This window comes from Rana temporaria, chromosome 4, assembly GCF_905171775.1.
Source record: "Rana temporaria chromosome 4, aRanTem1.1, whole genome shotgun sequence".
Taxonomy (NCBI): domain Eukaryota; kingdom Metazoa; phylum Chordata; class Amphibia; order Anura; family Ranidae; genus Rana; species Rana temporaria.
In genome coordinates, this window is record NC_053492.1 from 355,460,806 (window position 1) to 355,481,035 (window position 20,230).

Below are 20,230 nucleotides of genomic sequence, written 5' to 3' on the forward strand. Positions count from 1 at the left end.
TACATTTTCAGCTGCTAGCAGAGCGCTTTTAATCCCTGCTAGGGGCACTTTAGGAGCGGCTCCTAAAGCGCCTCAAGGATGCAGCTTGCAGGACTTTTTTTAGCGTCCTGCCAGCTCACTGCACCAGTGTATAAGCCCTCGGGCCCTTTACAGGTGCTATTTTTAACGCTGTAGCTCCTGTAAAGCACCTCCAGTGTGAAAGTAGCCTTAATGTGTGCATGGACACATAGGCTAACATGGAGGGGATTTTAGAGGCAAAAAAGCATCAACTGCCCCTAACAGCAGCTGTAAAAACTTCCTCCTGTGTGCATGAGCCCTAAAGCTGTCCACATAGACTGTCCTCCGCACCGCCGGCTCTCACCCATGTCAGTCTGCAATCATGACTAGAAAGACTACCCTGCAGTAGAGTGATTTGAAAGCGAGGCTCGAAGCGCTCATGAAAGAGATGGCGTCGATGGCAGTGCTGAGGGATGGTCTATGTGAACAGCTTTACCCCGGATGCCTGCTTACTTGGTTGAATAAAACAGGTACATCTATGCGAGTTGCTAAATGTTGTATCTTCATTAAATGAAACCATATTGCTACTTGTATATCAAGATATCGCCTGTATATCAAGTCAAAGTTTATTTAAAAATGTTGCATGTCTTGCAAAACGCTCTCAAACCAAGGTTTTACTGTACTGCTGATGAGAAAAGGTATTTAGCAGTTTATATTTACTAAAATAATAACATTTCCATGTTCTGTGTACTGTGGGAGACCAGATATAGTGAATGCAGGGTCCTGGGTTTAGTAATCCCCCATTCATAATAAACACCGTAGATGGAGGAATAGACACTACTGTCTGTCCGTTGTAGTCTTACCTGAAAAATTATTGTATCAGATTTTTATATACAATTTTCTACCTGGCACCCTCTGATTTTTGCAATCAGTTTAAGTTGGGTGGTGACAGTAGGGCTACTCATGGCTTGGATTCCGTCCAATTCAGCAAAAATCCAAGTAGCTAGCCTAAGGAGTGGCCCGTTTCAGCACACTGGTTACTATGCTAAGTCCAAGATTCTGGTATATATCGACTTGCTGTAAGAAGTAAACAGTACAATGACAATATTTACAATAGATGAGGTCACCTTTTTACAGACTGTTTAACTAAACTAAGTAATTTATGACTGTTCCATGAGGTTGATTTTTCCAAAGGAAAATAGACTGTTCCCTTTGCAAGAGAAATTGAAGTTTGCAAAGGGAATTTGCCCCAATGTTTAGATCCCTTTCACACTGGGGTTCAGGTCCGCCTGCCAGTTTTTTAGGCGGACCTGAACGGGCGCTCCGTGCTCCTCTATGGAGCCACAGATGTCAGCAGTGACATGCCCGCTGACATCCGACCCACTCCGATTTGCCAAAGTGTGACAGAGGAAAAACCTACTTTTCCATTCGTCTGGCGGATCGGATCGGGTGAACACAGACAGACGGTCCATGTTCATCCAATCCCCCCATAGGGGAGAGCAGAAAAAAGACAGAGCGGTCCCTGCACAGTGTGCCGGGAGATCACAGTCCCTGCTTGGGCCGAAGGAGGCGGTCCTGATGTGGGCAGTGGAGAGGACTGTGCACAGCATGTCTGGATAGGGACATGAGACTGAGGAGAGGCGTTGCAGGGAGGGAGGCGGGGCAGTTCTGGATGGAGGGCCGAGGTAACAAACAGGTGATTGGCTGCTAGGATGAAGGACAGTCCTAGCAGCCAATCGCCTGTTTGATAACCTTGGGCAGCTCCGCCCTCCACCCAGAATTGTCCCGCCTCCCGCTGTCGGCTCTGTGAGGATTACAGAGCGATGGCAAGAGGAAGAAAAGTCTCATGCCGCCTGCTCGCACTAGCGGCCCGGCTGCAGAAGGGCTGCGGCCCGGTAGTGGGCCGTGGACCGGGGGTTGGGGAACACTGACGTAAAACACAACGACGTGCTGAAAAAAATGAAGTTCAATGCTTCCAAGCATGCGTCGACTTGATTCTGAGCATGCGTGGATTTTTAACCGATGGTCGTGCCTACTAACGATCGGTTTTTACCTATCGGTTAGGAATCCATCAGTTAAATTTAAAGCAAGTTGGCTTTTTTTTAACCGATGGTTAAATAACCTATGGGGCCCACACACCATCGGTTTTGACCGATGAAAACGGTCCATCAGACAGTTGTCCTCTGGTTAACCTATCGTGTGTACGAGGCCTAAAGCCAACAGGAAAACTGCAAGGAGAGCTTTTGGCCAGGAATCCCGGCCGTGTATATGCTCCTCACAGTTTTTCCGATAGGAAAACTGACCAAAAACCGCTGGACAAAAAAAAAACAGTTCTCTTTTTTCCCGCCAGGAAATCCGGCGGACTTTTGGGCAGTTTTCCTATGGGAAAAGCTGTGATAGAGCATACACACGGCCGGGATTCCCAGCCAAAGCTCCATCACAGTTTTCTTGTCGGGAAAACTGGCCGTGTGTATGGGAAAGAATGTACAGAGCAGGTTCTCGGCTTTCCCCTCGGGATTTCCGATGGGAACTTTTCCAGTCGGAAATCCCATACGTGTGTACGAGGCATATGTCTCAGATACTTTTTGGATGAACTCAATGGACATTTGTATATTTGTATACTTTGTATAATTGTGCTGCAAACTTACATATTTTACATAAAAGGTCTCTGTTCCTAATTTGCCAATTTGTTTTTTATGGGCTTGCCCCTTCTCAGTGTATCTTTACTGTGGAGGAGTGAGGGGTGTAGCAAGATGGTGGCGACGAAACGTCACTTCCATTACACATTCTGACGGGTCATCGATTCTGATGAAACACAGGCTCTGTGAATTGCGTGACACAGCAATGCCTACTCACAGCAGGGCATAGTGAATATGTGTAACAGAATTCAAGGAAGTAAATATGTATTGATCTTCACAAAGTAAGTTTCGTACATCAATATTGTTCAAAGTAGTAGGAGTACGCTAGAAATAATTGAAATACAATGTGGAAATAAATATATGAGTAACTTTAAACAAAACGTCTCTCAGCTCCTGCTTAGGTTATTATATATTGGTGCAATGTTTCTTTGAGCTTACATTTCAAAATATGTGTTCAAGTTGGCTTCCCTAGCTGGAACGATAACAAGGAAGTCATTATAACAATTCAATGCCAGGAGCTTCAAGTGATCACCAAAGGTAAACACGATAAAACAAATCATTGTATTAGACTAGATTTTACGTGAGACTTTAGGAATCTTTCTTATCTTGAACTAATAAAACTAATGGTCAAGAAATTTCATCTCAAAGTCGGGTAATCTTCAAGAATTCCTGGTATCAGAAATGGGATTATATTTCAAATCTCACATGTTTTGACATGATAGGCCTTTGCAATACATTAACTCTTTCTCACCTGCAGTCTGTTTATTAACATTCCTCATTACAATGCCCTGTGACAAGGACATGTTAATAAACATCTTCCCCTTTGAGAACAAGTAACCAACATTTTGCCGGCTGCCTGCACTCAGTTCCTGCTGTCACTGAAAGCCAGGATCTGCACTAACGATGAGGAACCAATCAGAGTGGATACCGATTATTAGGTAGATTCAGAAAGAGTTAGGCCGGCTTATCAGTAGATAAGCCGACCTAACTCAGAATCTAAACCGACTTATGTTTAAGTGTATTCTCAAACAGAGATACGCTTAAACATATCTAAGATAGGACGGTTTGCGCCGTCCTATCATAGGTTGCAATATTGAGGCTGGCCGCTAGCTGGCGCTTCCATTGCGGTCGGCGTAGAATATGTAAATTAGTAGATACGCCGATTCACGAACGTACGCCCGGCCGCCGCAGTACATTTACGCCGTTTCCATAAGGCATTTTCAGGTCTAAAGTTATTCCATCTAATAGATGGAATAGTAATGTTAAAGTATGGCCGCCGTTCCTGTTTCGAAATTTGAAATTTTTACGTCGTTTGCGTAAGTCGTCCGTGAATAGGGATTTTTACGTCGTTTATGTCCACGTTGAAATCAATAGGCCCGTGCGGCGTACTTAGCCGCAATGCACACTGGGAAATGTAGGCGCCCGGCGCATGCGCAGTTTAAAAAAAAATTCAAAAACGTAAGGTCAAGCTACATTACCATAAAACATGCCCCCTTAGACACATTTGAATTAGGCGCCCTTACGCCCGCCCGCTTTAGGCTACGCCGCCGTAACTTAGCAGGCAAGTACTTTGAGAATCAAGTACTTGCCTAGCTAACTTACGGCGGCGTAGCCTAAACACGCTAAGCTACGCCGCCGCAACTTTGCACAATTCTATGTGAATCTACCTACAGTATATGTGTCCATTATTTCAGCTTTGACATGGTGATCACTAGCCGGTTGGAGGCTTCATTGGGAAAAATGGCCTCCAGCCAGCAGATGAACACTGCCACCTTTAGAATGCATTTGCAATGTCATATGTTCAAGGCGGTAGTAAACGTGATCAAACATTTCTTTTGCAATGGGTCTATGCAGGTTCATGTCATAAGGTGCTAGTATGCACCACATACTAGCACCTTATGACAGACTTACCTTTCAAATAGACTGAGCTGTCACCGCACCCAGGTTTTCCTTCCGGGTTCACACTCCCTCGCCGTTTCAATGGCCAGACCATGATGATGTTACTCCCGTGCATGCACACAGGAGTTATCATCGTGGCATTAGTTTAGAAGGCAATATGCACAAATGATCATTTATCTTTATACTTATGCTTGTTAGGTTTTACTTAAAGTTGTTGTAAACCTCAGACATGAAATATGAACAAAGCAAATACCTCTATAGTGTGTAGTCCTACTTTGTTGCTTGGATGCCCAGCTGTTACTGACCACCTCCAGCATCACAGGAGCAAGCTCTCAAACCACATGCACAGTTCACTGTGCAAACCACATGAATATTCGCTGTTGCAACACTGATCCTCCCAGTCGGGAAGCAGGTATGAAACCCGTGCCAAAATGTCAGGTGATCCTTTTTTGATGCCTAGCGCCGGGAGGGCAGAGAAAAAGCCCACCTCAGAGGTTGCTCCAAAAGAGGACACCGGAACAGCTTTCCCCAAGCCCGCCACGCTTAAGGACATGGGCGACTGTGCTGGAAGATGGCCACATCAGCTCCGTACTCCATAAAGACCCGACTGCTGCTGTAACCGCCCACATCGAGGGTAAGGAGTGACCAGCAGACAGCTGGTGCGGGCGGGGTTTCTGGGGGTGTTGGTGCCACGCCACGCTGGGGGTAGGGGAATTTGTACTAGTGCCGCTCCACTGTCGGCCCAGGGGAGAGTTATTTGCTGCCCCCCCAAAAAACACCAGCCACCACTGGCAGGCTCCCCTTACCTGCATAGGCAGTTTTTAGGTATATGTGAACCATGCCTTTAGCTTCACGTTTTAGCAAACACAGTCAGGGAAAATCCATATCGTCCTAGCAACACTTTTCTGATGGTATGGCCCTGTAAAGTGGCCTGTGCCACATTTAAAAATCCCTGTTGCAAGTTTTGATAGCTTTACTGACACCAGCGGCAGATTCAGGTAGTTCTTAACCTCCCTGGAAGTAACCCCAAGTGTGGCTCGGGGGAGAATTTTTATTACCAAAAGCTGTAACCCGGAGCCACACTCAGGATTGCATCGCAGTATCCTGGGAAGGTTACTTACCTTGTCCCCAGGATCCTGTGATGTCTCCCCGCTGTGTGTGCGAGCTGTGTACTCCACCCAATGTATTACTGCGTCAGGCTCTGTTCTCTGCAAGCATTGTGATGCACGGGGATGAAGCCCAACAGCAAATTCAAAGAGTGCAATAAAGAAAAAACACATACAGTACACTGTAATCTTACAGATTACATTACTATATCAAATAATTACATATCTCTTTTGTCTGTAGTGCTTTGTCCAGTGCCCTACCTGCAGTTTTATATTATAAATACTGTTCTTTCTGCCTGGAAACTTGAGATTGCCCATGGCAACCAAAGAGTGTCCCTTTATGTCAAAAGAAGTTTTAGACCAGCTAGAAAATAGCGATGGTGAATTAGAATCACAGAATTGAGCGATAGTTATTCGTGGGGGAAATTTGTCATCAAACACTGAAAGTAACGACAACGACAATTCTGCAACTGAGCAAATTTCAGTGTTTTTGAATTGATTACATTTTATTATTATTATTATTATTATTATTATTATATTTATTTATAGTTATTATAATTTATGATTTGGTGTTTCAAACTTTATCATACCCGACCCGACTAGACTCTTGTTTGGACAGATTTAAGTGAGTTATTCCTAAGAATTACAGGCCTACAATATAAAACGCCAAATTTCCATGTGAAACAATGTACCACTTTGAGACACAAAAATCTGACATAATCATGCCTACCATCAGGGAGGCTAATGGTGCCACTTTATAAAGTGGTGCTATTACCAAATTCAAAAATAACTACCTCTAGTTAGTAGATAACGAAACTGGAGGTAAGACCAACAGAGGCAGGCAGAGTGCATTTCTCTGTACTATGTTTAGCAGAAGGCATATTTGCTGCCACTACCTCCTCCCCTGGCCAACTGTCACTGGTTATTAAGGCTGCTGTTGGCTTCATAGCTGACAGCTTTCTGACAACCGGTGATGTTTATGGTGGAAGGAACCTAATGTGGAAAGTTTGTAGGATGCAGAGTTTTATGATGTAATTTCCATGGATTCACCAATATTCTGAGTATTGAAAGAAGGAATACTTTAACCTCTTTGCTGCCCGCGTAACACATATGTTGGGCAGCTTTAACGCCCTCATGGGGCACTAATGCGTTCATGGACAGTTGTGGTTTCTGTGCTGCCCCCCCCCCCCCCCGAGTGTAAAAGACCCACTAAAGGGACACTGGGGCTGGGCAAGAAGAGGTAAAGCTACCTTGTCAGGCAGAATGGAAATCTTATTGGATGGTCTCTCTTACAGAAGAGGTAAGATATTCACCTCTCTGGTGGTCCATGTCTCCTACCTGTGCTCTGTTCCATCAGTGCAGCCTCTGTCTGTCTCTTCAACATTCAACAGGATTGTCAGATGTCTGTGTTCTCTGCCACCCAATGTTGTTCCATCCCCTGGTCCCTAAGTTACTACATTAATCAGCAGTAATTTAGTAAGCCAGCCATCTGACACTCAGGAAATGTCATTGTGATTTTCAAATCTGAGTGAAGGACCTAGAAAGAACTTAAGCCAGATAAGCCAAGCAACCAGCATCCTTGGGTGGAAATCAGCAGTCAACAATTTCCCTTTTAAAGCTTTACCCATGCACAACAGTAATGTATAGCAATACTAAGGGTGTGAGATGACATCACTGTAACTAGGCCTGTGGCAGACAAGTTGGTGCTTATATCTTTGATTTCCTAAAGGCTGTGTCAGCGTTCTTTAATGCCAACACTTTTCCTGGACAACATCCAGTTTTCTACTAAGCAATATAACATTTTTTTAATGCTGTACTTTAAAAAGAACAGAAGTCGATATATGGCTAATTAACATATGCCTATAAATATACCTTGATTATTAGCTACGTTTCTTGTCATTCCAAAGTCCAGCTTTAATGAAACACAAAAGCTATGTTTCTAGTAATTCAAAGTCCAGACATAATCAATTGCCACATAATGAACACCTTTATGGCTAATGTATATAATTGTGAGTTAATGATTACTCAAACAGAAATAAATAGTGCATTGTATCTGAACTTTACGGGAAAATTACATCTATTTGATACCATTATACTATTGTATTATGTTCATAACCTAACAAGCGGAAGGTTTAGGCCCTTTGCACACAGGGGTGTTTGCTGTCATTTTAGCATCCAGCCCCTCTGGCTGCAGCCTGTCAATGTCTATGGCAGGTTGTGGCTGGACAGGTCTGAATTCTGTGCCAAATGGAATTTGCGTTTAAGGCCCTAAGAGTTCAAAAAAGATATAGGGCCTATAAAGCATGTACCTACTCGGTATACCATTCAGCCCTGTCCACTGTGACAGGAAGTCAGGTAAATCTGTGGATGTTGTCACAGACGGGAGATACATTTCTGCCTTGTTTGGACAATACACCAATCATTATCGGGCGTCGGCTACAAACGTAGCCAGAGAAAGGCTAAAGGCTGTTGAATAACTTCAGCTGTTCAGAATGAGGCAATTAAGGCCTCTATAAGTAGCCCAGAGGATTACCACTAATTGGCTGCATCCTAAAGCTTTGTGAGTAGGAGAGCAGTACTGAAAGTCTTGTGAGGAGGTGAGGAGAGGATTGATTTTTCTGTGTGATAAAAATCAAAAGACTATTGTTTTGTGCTGTACGACCAGCACTGTCTGCCCAGCGCTAGGCTGAGTCAGACTCCATAGATAGGTTCCTGTGTGGAAGGTAGACGCCCAGAGTGGCTAGGGTTTATTTTATGTTTGATTTTGTTTATGCTGTTTGGATGCTTGCAATTGTTTTCCAGCAAGATGGAAAAATAAACCAAGAACTTTGTTTTCAACGTCTTCGACTGCCAGTCTGTATAAATTCAGTGTGTGGTGAACCCATCCAAGGGGTCACACACCCCGCTACCGAGATAACCCCTTACACCACTCATAGACTGTCAGAGACTTGGCGCACTAAAACACTGGGAGGGATGCACAGTAGCCTACATGTCACCATGTGAAAGGTACTTTAAAAAAAGACAATTTGACTTTGCCTATTTTGAGTAAAAGTGCCTGCAGATCTTTCCTCCTGACAGTCGGCACTAAAATTTGTAGTGTCAGCTAGTGTTAGCAATCTTCACATGGGAGAAGAACATATGCTCTCTATACCTGTAAGTGCCAGGTATTGTTACTGACTGCCACGCTGGAGCGCTGGTGAGGGTATTAGTGGCTTGGGGTGGGGCCCGTGGAGGAGCTTTTTGTAAAGATAGACAGTATAACGTTTAGAGTCTCAAAAGTCTCAAAACATTTAGAGATATTTGCCAATCTCCAGGAACATCTATGGGTGCGCAGTGACAAATATACTCAAGTACTCATTACCATTCCTTTGTTAACTCAAATGGCTCGAGTGATGTTTGAGTTGGATGCATTACTTGTAAATGTCTGTTATGTATGTTTGCCCTTAGGGCAGCCAGTGTGAGAGACAGGACTATAACTTCACATGCCTATTTTATCTTAATTGCCTGAATTCAACTTTTATATAATTTTTCCCTTGATTCTCTTTAAGAAGATGTTTTTGATACACCCTTCTATGCTCTTCTTCAATAAAGCTTTCTTAATTCCTTAGTGCTGATTCTGAAAGGGCTCTTTTACACTAGGGTGATCCATTAGGGTGCATTCAATACATGTGCATTAATGCGCATTATGCTGCTCGTTAAAGAGCATTAAGGCAGCCTATTCATCTAAATGGGCTGCCTAAAACATCACAACAGACCAAAAATTTCACCTGCTATATTTTTGCTAGGGCAGCACCCTGTAGTGGGTGCGATTCACCAGGCATTATTGTAGCACAAAGGTGTGAATAGGCCATAAGAAAAGGACCATGTAGAATACATTATTTTTTTAAGTCAGACTAGTACAAAATGAATTCTGCCATGGGTTGATGCATATATAAATTGACATACACTATATTGTCAAAAGAATGGGGACATCTGCCTTTACACGCACATGAAATTTAATGGAATCCCAGTCTTAGTCCGTAGGGTTCAATATTGAGTTGGCCCACCCTTTGGAGCTATAACAGCTTCAACTCTTCTGGGAAGGCTGTCCACAAGGTTTAGGAGTGTGTCTATGGGAATGTTTGACCAATCTTCCAGAAGTGCATTTGTGAGGTCAGGCACTGATGTTAAACGGGAAAGCCTGGCTCGCAGTCTCTGCTCTAAATTATCCTAAAGGTGTTTTATCAGGTTGAAGTACAAGTTCCTCCACCCCAAACTCGCTCATCCATATCTTTATGGACCTTGCTTTGTGCACTGGTGCGCAGTCATATTGGAACAGAAAGGTGCCATTCCCAAACTGTTCCCATAAAGTTGGGAGCATGAAATTGTCCAAAATGTCTTGACGCCTTAAGAGTTCCCTTCACTGGAACTAAGGGGCCAAGCCCAACCCCTGAAAAACATCCCCACACCATAATCCCCCCTCCACCAAATGATTTGGACCAGTGCACAAAGCAAGGACTATAAAGACATGGATGAGCGAGTTTGGGGTGGCGGAACTTGACTGGCCTGTTCTGAGTCCTGACCTCAACTCGATAGAACATCTTTGGGATGAACTGGAGCGGAGACTGCTAGCCAGGCCTTCTTTTCCAACATCAGTGCCTGACCTCACAAATACGCTTATGGAAGAATGGTCAAACATTCCCATAGACACTCCTAAACCTTGTGGACAGACTTCCTAGAAGAGATTAAGCTGTTATAGCTGCAAAGGGTGGGTCAACTCAATTTTTTTTTCTTAAAGTGTATTTTGTGCGTGTACTCGAGAGAGGAGTCGGACTGCAGGAGTTGGGAGTAGGCAGGCCTCCCCCAGAGGCAATCTGCCACTTTTCTCCATGCCCCGGGTGGCAATGGCGGGTGCGTGTGGGGGTCCTCCCACATAGCCCGCCCTACCTGCTCCGCTTTGAAGCTCAACGGGGCAGAGGGACTCCCTATAAGGGAGTGAGAGGATCTAGCCCGCTCAACCAGCCCCGTTAGTCCTTCGCCTCTCTTTTTTTAGAGACCGCATGGTCAAAGTGCGTGCATGTTAACCCAATTTCGAATGCGTGTAAGTGTGGTGTTTTTTTTTTGTGGGAGGGGGGTGGGCGTACTAAGCGCAGGCTTACCTCACATAGCACACCCACCGGGAGCCGGGCTGAGACCACCAAACTCAATTCATATGTAGCCGAGACCGGGATCCGAACCCCTAGCTGCAGAGGTGAATGGCTTGTCAGCGCAGTGCAAATCGCGTTGAGCCACCGCAGCTCCCGGGTCAACTCACTTTTGAACCCTACGGACAAAGACTGGGATGCCATTAAAGTTCATGTGTGTGTAAAGGCAGGCGTCGCAATACTTTTGACAATATAGTGTATTTCAGAAAGCTTTGCTGAAGAATATTTTTGCAAAATTTAGAGAATTGGCCTGTTTGGAATAGGCTGCTGATATATTTTTTAGATGGTTGAAGCTCAGAACTTGTAATTGTCCAATTAGCATAGCTGAGGGCTCGTGAATGGACAGTTCAAAGAGACAGAGTATGCTATACCCCTTTTCACAGAGCCCCCAACTCGCACAGTTCCTCATCACAGAGCTGTTGGTTGTTATGGTGCTGGTGAAGAGCCCACCTACCCACACCATGGCAATTCGGGATGCTGATCCAGGGCACACTGGGTCCTGTTCTCATGGCACCCTGGTGGAAACCAGATGGTACCCTGGTTGAGAAACACTGATCTGTGGGGTCAACACCTTGCTGCTAAGGAATCTCTGACAGGTTAGCCACTCCAGAGCCAAAGAACTTTCTTCACACTAGATATTGTATCACCTCCCTAGGTACATTCCCAAGGGGAAAGAAGCCATCCCACATCTTTACCTCTAAAAATTAAGTAGCATGGAAAAAAATATAGCAATAAAAATGTTTGAAAACAAGGCAGTTACTAAATTTCTAGCGTGGTCCCTCCAACAGAACAAAGTGATACTGCCCAAATGGTAAAGTTTGAAGTTTGTTTTTCTCCCTTTTTTGTTTAGCAAATAACCAATATTCGTGTATATCATTTTTTTTCTTGTCTTTTGTAATTATTGTTTTTGTACATATTCTATGTACTGCCCTGCCTAGGAGATATTAAATATAAAATTAGTAGGTGACCTTCAGACTACTAAGAGAAGACAACTCCCTGAGGCACTGTCATATTGTATGTTCTGTTGTAAATGTTCTGCTAATCTCTGTGATCATTGCATCATGAGGTTGCACTCTTGTGTTCTCTGTAATTGAAGTGGTTGGCTGACACAAGACGGCCAATCTGATTGCATGCAGATTAGTGTCAGTATGTGGAAGTTATCTTTTCTCCCATAGGCAGGGAAATGTCTTATTGTCAGCAACAGGGATCAGAGAGTGTGTACGTGTGTATGGTTGCCTATCAGACCAGTCAGTGTAGAGACACCAGGTGGTTGGCATTCCACTCTGTGAACCACGTGTTTGTTGTGTATTTGTGCATAATGTGTGGACAATGATTATGCAAGGATTCTAGCTCACACCATAGCTTGAGGATTCTCAGAAGTGTGTGGGAATCTCTTAGCTGCTACACAACCCTCAAGTACACCATATTGTATGCAACATTTGCATCTGCCTGTGTGTGTCCAGACAGCTAGGATTTGCGTGAGTCACCCTCTAGTGGCGCCTGATGGTATTGCAGGCTTTGATAACTGATTTGGAACATTAGTTCTAATGATAACTTGCCAGAGTCAAACAGTACCTCCAGGTGAACTATATTACTGTATGAATTGTATCAAATTGTATTGTAGATTCCCAGGATCTCATGTTCTCAATCTAAGGCCCCGTACACACGACCGAGTTTCTCGGCAGAATTCAGCCAGAAACTCGGTCGGAGCCGTATTCTGCCGAGAAACTCGGTCGTGTGTACACTTTTCAGCGAGGAAGCCGACGAGGAACTCGTCGAGCCGAAAAGAGAACATGTTCTCTATTTTCTCGTTAGTCAATGGGAAAGTCAGCCCGCCGAGTTCCTCGGCGGCTTCCACACTGAACTCGACGAGGAACTCCATGTGTTTGGCACGTCGAGTTCCTCGGTCGTGTGTACGGGGCCTATGTGAGACTCTAGCTTTCCTAAAACAGTGTTTTAATGACAAAAGCTGCAGACTAATTTTCTAAAGGAGCTGAGCATCTTCACTCAAATCCACCCATACACAAACAGAGTAAAAAATGCCCCAAAGCCATGGTTTACATTTTTTGTCAGTTTTAGAAAATTACATCTGGCTGCAGATTGAAATCTAAACTTGTCAATTTTAGCTTATATTTATGGATATTTAGCTGTGATCACACAAAATCCAATATCTGTATTGGCTTTCTTCCTCTCCGGGCAGTGAATGGGGAATAAGTGCATTAACTCCCGAGACAGAGTCAGCACTACCCCTGTGGTTGACAGCACCTTAAGATGGCAGATGCCAATATGAGACACCCATCTCTGCAGAAAGAAAACACGGATTGAAGGGCAATCAACGGGGCCACAAATTCAACAGCAGCAGCTTTACAGTTGATGGGCCCCCCATTGGAAGTACAGATATCTTATACTGGCAGTATCACCAGATAAAAACTTGCAAATAGAGAAAAAAATATATTATTTTAACATTTTATATTAGGAAAGCAGAATACTGTATATTTGTTCAAACAGTTTTAATTTTATGTTGAGTTGAGATGCTCATATTTGAGCAGCGTGAACCTTTAACTAGAATAAATAAATAAATAGGAAACCTCCATATGCACAATTATACCCATAGCTGATCCAGAGAAAGGCAAAAAACCCTATAAACCATAGTCCGATGGGCGAAGAATAAATTCCTTCCTGATACTCTAGAAGGCAATTGGATATTAAAATATCAGCCTGCGCTCAATACCTTCCGGTCACAAGTTTGAAGTACAGTACTCCTATAATTCAGTGAATAAACACAACAAGCATCCTTAACAATATGCAATACTTGTAAGAATAAACTCCTGTAAATTCATCTATTTTAAGACACATTTAATGACCAGGGCTTATCTGAGTTTCTGAGAAACTGCTACCCTAATTAATACATTCCTAAAAAATGTAAAATGCTTGGATTCTGTGGAAAGGCCGGTATGCCAGTAAATTTATTACATTTACTCAGGTTTCTCATCTCCTGTAACAAGTACTTAGTGTGGCTCTTGTTTCCAAATATGTTTGAAGAGGTGTAGCTGACTGGAATATTTAACACTAGCTGGCTTTTAGCCACGGAAATACCATAGCGACCATTGTACTTCAGACTATTCACATTTATCAGACAATACAAATTAAGCATAACGGTACTTAAAACCTTAAGACGTTTTACTTAATAACGGGAGTTTCACTTGCTTTTGTAATATTGCGTTATTCAGATTTATGGTTGTATGGAAAATAGTGAATCTCTGCAGCCCCACTCTACCTCTTAAATTTGTTTTGCTAGTTGGCAAGGCAGAAGCACCGCCAACACAAATTATGTTGCTGCATGAGGTACTAAATAAAGGAAGGACCATATAGAGGGGTACCATATTAGATGCCATTTGCACAGGACTGGGTAGGCCTTTCCTTCCTTTCTTTGCTGAACATGTGGGGCCCTGCATGGCTTGGAACTGGGGTCAGTGGTGCTGAGATCATCACCAGAGAGGAGTAGCGAATAACAGAGGTAAAAAGGGGCAGTTGAGGCACTGATTGAGACAAATTTTGGGTAGGTATTGTTGTTATGTTCCTGGAGAAAAGCCATTATCTGCACTTATAATACGCTTAAAGAACAATTGCACCTTTGTTTTAAAATCATTCTAATAAGCATAACACATATAGCTAGATTCACAAAGACCGCCCTAACTTTGCGGCGGCGTAGTGTATCGTGTTTACACTACGCCGCCGTAAGTTAGCGAGGCAAGTTCATGATTCACAAAGTACTTGCCTGCTAAGTAGCGGCGTAGCGTAAATCGGGCGGGCGTAAGCGCAGCTAATTCAAATTCGGCTGAGGGGGCGTGTTTTATGTTAATGGTGGGTGACCTGACGTGATTGACGTCAGGTCCGTGTACATATCCCAGTGTGCATTGCGGCAAAGTACACCGCACGGTCGTATTGGTTTCAACGTGGACGTAAATTCCGTCCAGCCCTATTCACGGACGACTTACGCAAGCGACGTAAAATTTTCAAATTTTGCCGCGGGAACGACGGCCATACTTAACATTACTATTCCAGCTATTTGATGGAATAACTTTAGGCCTGAAAGTGCGTTACGTAAACGGCGTATCTTTACTACGTCGGGCAAGCGTACGTTCGTGAATCAGCGTATCTACTCATTTACATATTCTAGGCCGACCGCAATGGAAGCGCCACCTAGCGGTCAGCCTAAAAAGTACACTTTAGGATACGACGGTGTAAGACACTTACGCCGCTCGTATCTGAGCCTAATTTAAGCGTATCTGGTTACCAGAATACGCTTAAATTTGTGTCGGCGCAGATTCAGACTTAGGCTGGCGTATCTATTGATACGCCAGCCTAAGTCTTTCTGAATCCACCTAATACAGTATATTAAATCAGCAATTATCCATATAAACAAAGATTTTCTATGGTCTGCTTAACTTAATTATTTTGCTAAAATCAACAAAAGTGATACATCATCAATAACTGACTGGCCAGGCTCCTGTAGAGAAACAAGTATGGATGAAGCATACCTCCCAACCTTTTGAGATGGGAACGAGGGACACCTATTAGTAAAAGTATGTAGGCACAGGACACGCACCCTGCCACGCCCCCTAAAGAAGAATTGTACAATAAAAAAACACTACCACGTGCTGAGAAAAATGAAGTTCAATGCTTCTGAGCATGCATCAACTTGATTCTGAACATGCGTGGACTTTTGACCGATGTACTTCCACACAGACGATCGTTTTATTGCTATTGTTTTTTTATCCATAGGAAAAATGTAAAACTTTTTTTTTCATCGATGGGGCCCACACACGATCGGTTTGTCCGATGAAAACCATCGGTCTGTTTTCATCGGACAAACCGATCGTGTGTACAGGGCTTTAATCTTTAGGTATTCTGCTTTCACTTCCTATCAGCTTCTTATCCTATCAACATACTTCTGATCAACTGATTGGCTCCTTGTGCTGCTTATTTTTTCCCACACCGAATACCCACTGTAAACTAATTGCTAAAGGCTGATACAAGGTCATATTCAGGTGCTTACATAGATGAGGAGTTTTAAATCAAACTGTTTCTTCTATTTTTTCACTTCTGTTCACCTTGTTCCAGTTAAAGTGCAAAAATGTCTTATAAATACCAAGTTGCATTCCTCTAGGTGATGTACAGCAGGCATATGTTTGACTGGGAGGCAGAATAAAAGTTCTTATGACACTTTATATTGCTATGAAAGCAACACGTGGTTCAGCCACGTTCACATTTGGAAACTGCTTGACACTACAACTCTCCATTGAAGTTATAATTATAAACTGATAATTCCACTAATTCAAAATCTTGGAAATATTCCCAAATGCATAAAACCTCACAGGACTAAAGAAACATGAATGTGTGCACATGTAGATGTTTTTTAGCAGAACATAAACAGACAGGGTTTTAACCACTTGCTTACTGGGCACATATACCCCCCTCCTGCCCAGGTGAAATTTCAGCTCCCGGCACTGCGTCGCTTTAACTGACAATTGCGCAGTCGTGCGACGTGGCTCCCAATCAAAATTGACGTCCTTTTTTTCCCCACAAGTAGAGCTTTCTTTTGATGGTATTTGATCATTTTTATTTTTTGCGCTATAAACAAAAAAAGAGCGGCAATTTTGAAAAAAAACAACAATATTTTTTACTTGTTGCTATAATAAATAGCCCAATTTAAAAAAAGAATAACAAATTCTCAGTCTAGGCCGATACGTATTCTTCTACATTTTACAAGTTATAGCGCCTACAAAATAGGGGACAGAATTATTATTTTTTATTATTTATTTTTTTACTAGTAATGGCGGCGATCTGCGATTTTTATTGGGACTGCGACATTATGGCGGACACATCGGACACTTTTGACACGTTTTTGGCACCATTCACATTTATACTGCGAACAGTGCTATAAATATGCACTAATTACTGTATAAATGTGACTGGCATTGAAGGGGTTAACACTAGGGGGTGAGGGAGGGGTTAAATGTGTACCCTGCATAGTGTTTCTAACTGTGGGGGAAGGGGACTGACTGGGGGAGGTGACCGATCTGTGTCCCTATGTACAAGGGACACAGATCGGTCTCCTCTCTCCCTGACAGGACGTGGATCTGTGTGTTTACACACACAGATCCACGTCCTTGTCTCTGTAACCGCCGATCGCGGGTGCCTGGTTAACATCGCGGCCGCCAGGCACGCGCATCGGCATCTCGGTGACGCGGCGGGCACGCGTGCGCTGCCGTCGGCGGCGCTCGCGCGCCCCCAGTGGCTGGAGGCCGTATGTAGACGGCCTCCCGGAGATTAAGAACCACACTGCGGCCATATAAAGTCGTACGGCCGTCAGGAAGTGATTAATGCTTCCCTAACCAATTCAGAAATGTTGGCTTTTTATACACTTTAATGAGGCGAAGACGAATGATCTATAAAGTACTAATATTATCTTGTGCTGCTATAATCTGCTAGCAGGCACTGTGAATTTCAGGAATTGGAAGTATTTGCTGTTGCTTAGTGAGAACTCCACTTATGTTCATTAAAGTGGAACTAATATAATTCCCAATATACTTACCTCCACCTTTTTAGCGATGCAACGGTTTACATTCCTTGCCAGCCGCTGTCATCTTCTCTTTGGGTGCCTGATTTCGGCTTCTTGATTGGCCTTCAGTGGACGATGTCATCCTGTGGATGCACACAGAAGTCAGTCATTCTGGCACAGCCAGAGTGTGCCAGGAATGCACACTGCACAGCTCAGGGCACATTCAATAGAAGACATGAAAGTGTTTATTATATCAGAAGAGACATAGCTGGCTCCCAGTTTCCTAAAAGTTAGATTTAGTTCCAATTTAAGACCCTGGGGATCATGAAGGATGCAAGTCAGGAAAACTTTGTAAAATTGCATCTTATAAGTCTAATAGACCCCAGATCTCTCCATAAAGAAGACCTGTCACAGCCAGGGCTCAAGTCCTGCGGGAACGCGTGGGAACGGAGTTCCTGCACTTTTTTCACAGCAGGAACGCAGTTCCCTTTGCAGGACTAGAGCAGCCGAGCCACCCGAGCCAATCCTTCACTAAGCGGCGATGCCCAGCTCGAGTCACTGTCAGGGGCAGGCGAACCTTAGTAATCTTTTATGTAACTGGCCGCTTCCTGTATATGGATTCATCAGGTAGTGTGCGGGTATTCCGTCACTTCCTCGATGCCGTAATGTCTCCTGGGAGCTTTTGTCATTGTTCCCAGGAGACATTGCGGAGGTCTGCCACAAGTTATCGCAGGATTTAGAAAGAAGCATGACAAAAGCTTCCAGGAGACATTGCGGCATCGAGGAAGTGACGGAATACCAGCACACTACCCGATGAATCCATATACAGGAAGCGGCCAGTAACATAATGGATTACTATGGTACAATGGATCGGAAAAAAAACATGCGGTTTAGTAATTATGCATATGAGCGTATCATCTTTTTTTTTTTTTTGGTGGGGGAGTGGGTCTTGGGTGGGAGTTCCCACACTTTTTTCCCTAGGACTTGACCCCTGGTCACAGCCCATGCTACCACAAGAGATGCTGTTCATCCTTGTGATAGCAATAACACCCCCATCCCCAGTGCTCACGTACAGAAGGTAAACACATACGTCCGTCCCGCATGCAGTGGTGTATTTTGGGTACCCCCATCTAAATTTCACCCCTTCATCTGTAATGCCTTGTACACACGATCGGAATTTCCGATGAAAAAAGTCAGACTGAAATTTTTCATCGCATATTCCGACCGCGTGTGGGCCCTCTCAGACTTTTTTCCGACAAAGTTTAGAAATAGAACATGTTTTATTTTTTTCTGATGGAAAAAAATCCTATCAGAAATTCCGATCTTCTGTGTTGAACTCCGACGGAGAAAAAAACACACATGCTCAGAATCAAGTCGACGCATGCTCGGAAGCATTGAACTTCATTTTTCTTGGCTCGTCGTAGCGTTTTACGTCACTGCGTTTTGGACGGGCGGAATTTGATCTGACAGTGTGTAGGCAAGACAGCTTGAATGGAATTCCGGATTTTATTCTATCAGAAAATTCTGATGGTGTGTACAGGGCATAAGATACCCCTTACAGTACATCAGGGTTCCCAGATTTCTCCCTTACACTGCCATCTGTTAGTCCCCTGCAGTGTAGGGCACTACAAGTCCCAGCATAGCACGCTGCCATACCTTAGTCCCCCACAGAGGGCACTGCAAGTCCCAGCATAGCAGGCTGCCATTCCTCACTGAGGCAGCCCACTAGGCTGGGACTTGTAGTTACCGCTGTAGGGGACTAAGGAATGGCAGACCACTTTGCTGGGTCTTGTGGTGCCCTGTGTAGGGGACTGAGAAATGACAGGCCACTATGCTGGAACTTGTAGTGCCCTCTGTGGGGGACCGAGGAATCCTCAGCCACCACAGTCTAGGGCACTACAAGTCCCAGCAAAGCAGGCTGCCATATCTCAGTCCTGGCACTCCAAATGCCTGCATTGAGCGGCCATTACTTCCTCAGACGCCCCACACACAGCACAAGGAGACCAGAGTGGCAGCCTTCTTACTCCCTGGCTGTCTTACACTGAGCCCTTCCTCTCTCTTCCCTTACATGATCAGTGTCCTCTGGAGTCTCTACCGGACTGGCGAAGGGGAGGCGGAGCAAGTTTGGACAAGAGGAGGAGGTTACATCCTGGGGGTGGGCCCTGAAAAATGCCACCGGAGACAAACGTCTTGTGTGCCTCACAGTAGATACGCCCCTGCCCGAATGTATATGTAAACGGTGATCACACCACACATGTGAGGTATCACTGTGAATACTTCACAATACCCCCCTTCCATGCAATTTTACTCTTCACCTGCTCTGAGAAATACAATAAATAGTAGCTAGACTCAAAATCAGTTTACTTCAGCAGATCAGGCAAAGATTGCGATTGGTTGCCAGAGGTTACAGCACATCATTACTGCTCACTGACTGGTTGCTAGAGGCTACAGCACATCATTACCAGGTTACTGATTAGTTGCTAGAGGTTACAGCACATCATTACCATGCACTGATTAGTTTCTAGAGGTTACAACACATCATTACCGCTCACTGATTGGTTGGTAGAGGTTACAGAATATCATTATTGCTCACTGATTAGTTGTTAGATGTTACAGCACATAATTACCACTCACTGATTGGTTGCTAAATGTCACTGCACATCATTATCACTCATCAATTGGTTGCTAGAGGTTACTGCACATCATTACTGCTCACTGATTAGTTGCTATTGGTTACTGTTCAACATTACCACTTACCGTATTTATCGGCGTATACCGCGCACTTTTTTTCCCTGAAAATCAGGGCAAATCGTGGGTGCGCGGTATACGCCGATACCCGCT

General features: G+C 44.0%; 1 protein-coding gene across 7 annotated transcripts in view; it reads right to left on the reverse strand.

The window, feature by feature from the left end:
* The window catches only part of PLEKHG1 (pleckstrin homology and RhoGEF domain containing G1), a 306,586-nt gene that overhangs the window by 157,732 nt on the left and 128,624 nt on the right, over positions 1-20,230 (reverse strand). For 2 of the 7 annotated variants that reach the window (XM_040350856.1, XM_040350855.1), the window contains exon 2: positions 17,423-17,532. The exons of the other annotated variants lie outside the window; for them this stretch is intronic. The gene's annotated coding sequence lies outside the window, so the exon portion shown is untranslated. The remainder of the gene's footprint in view (positions 1-17,422; positions 17,533-20,230) is intronic. 7 annotated transcript variants of the gene reach the window in all.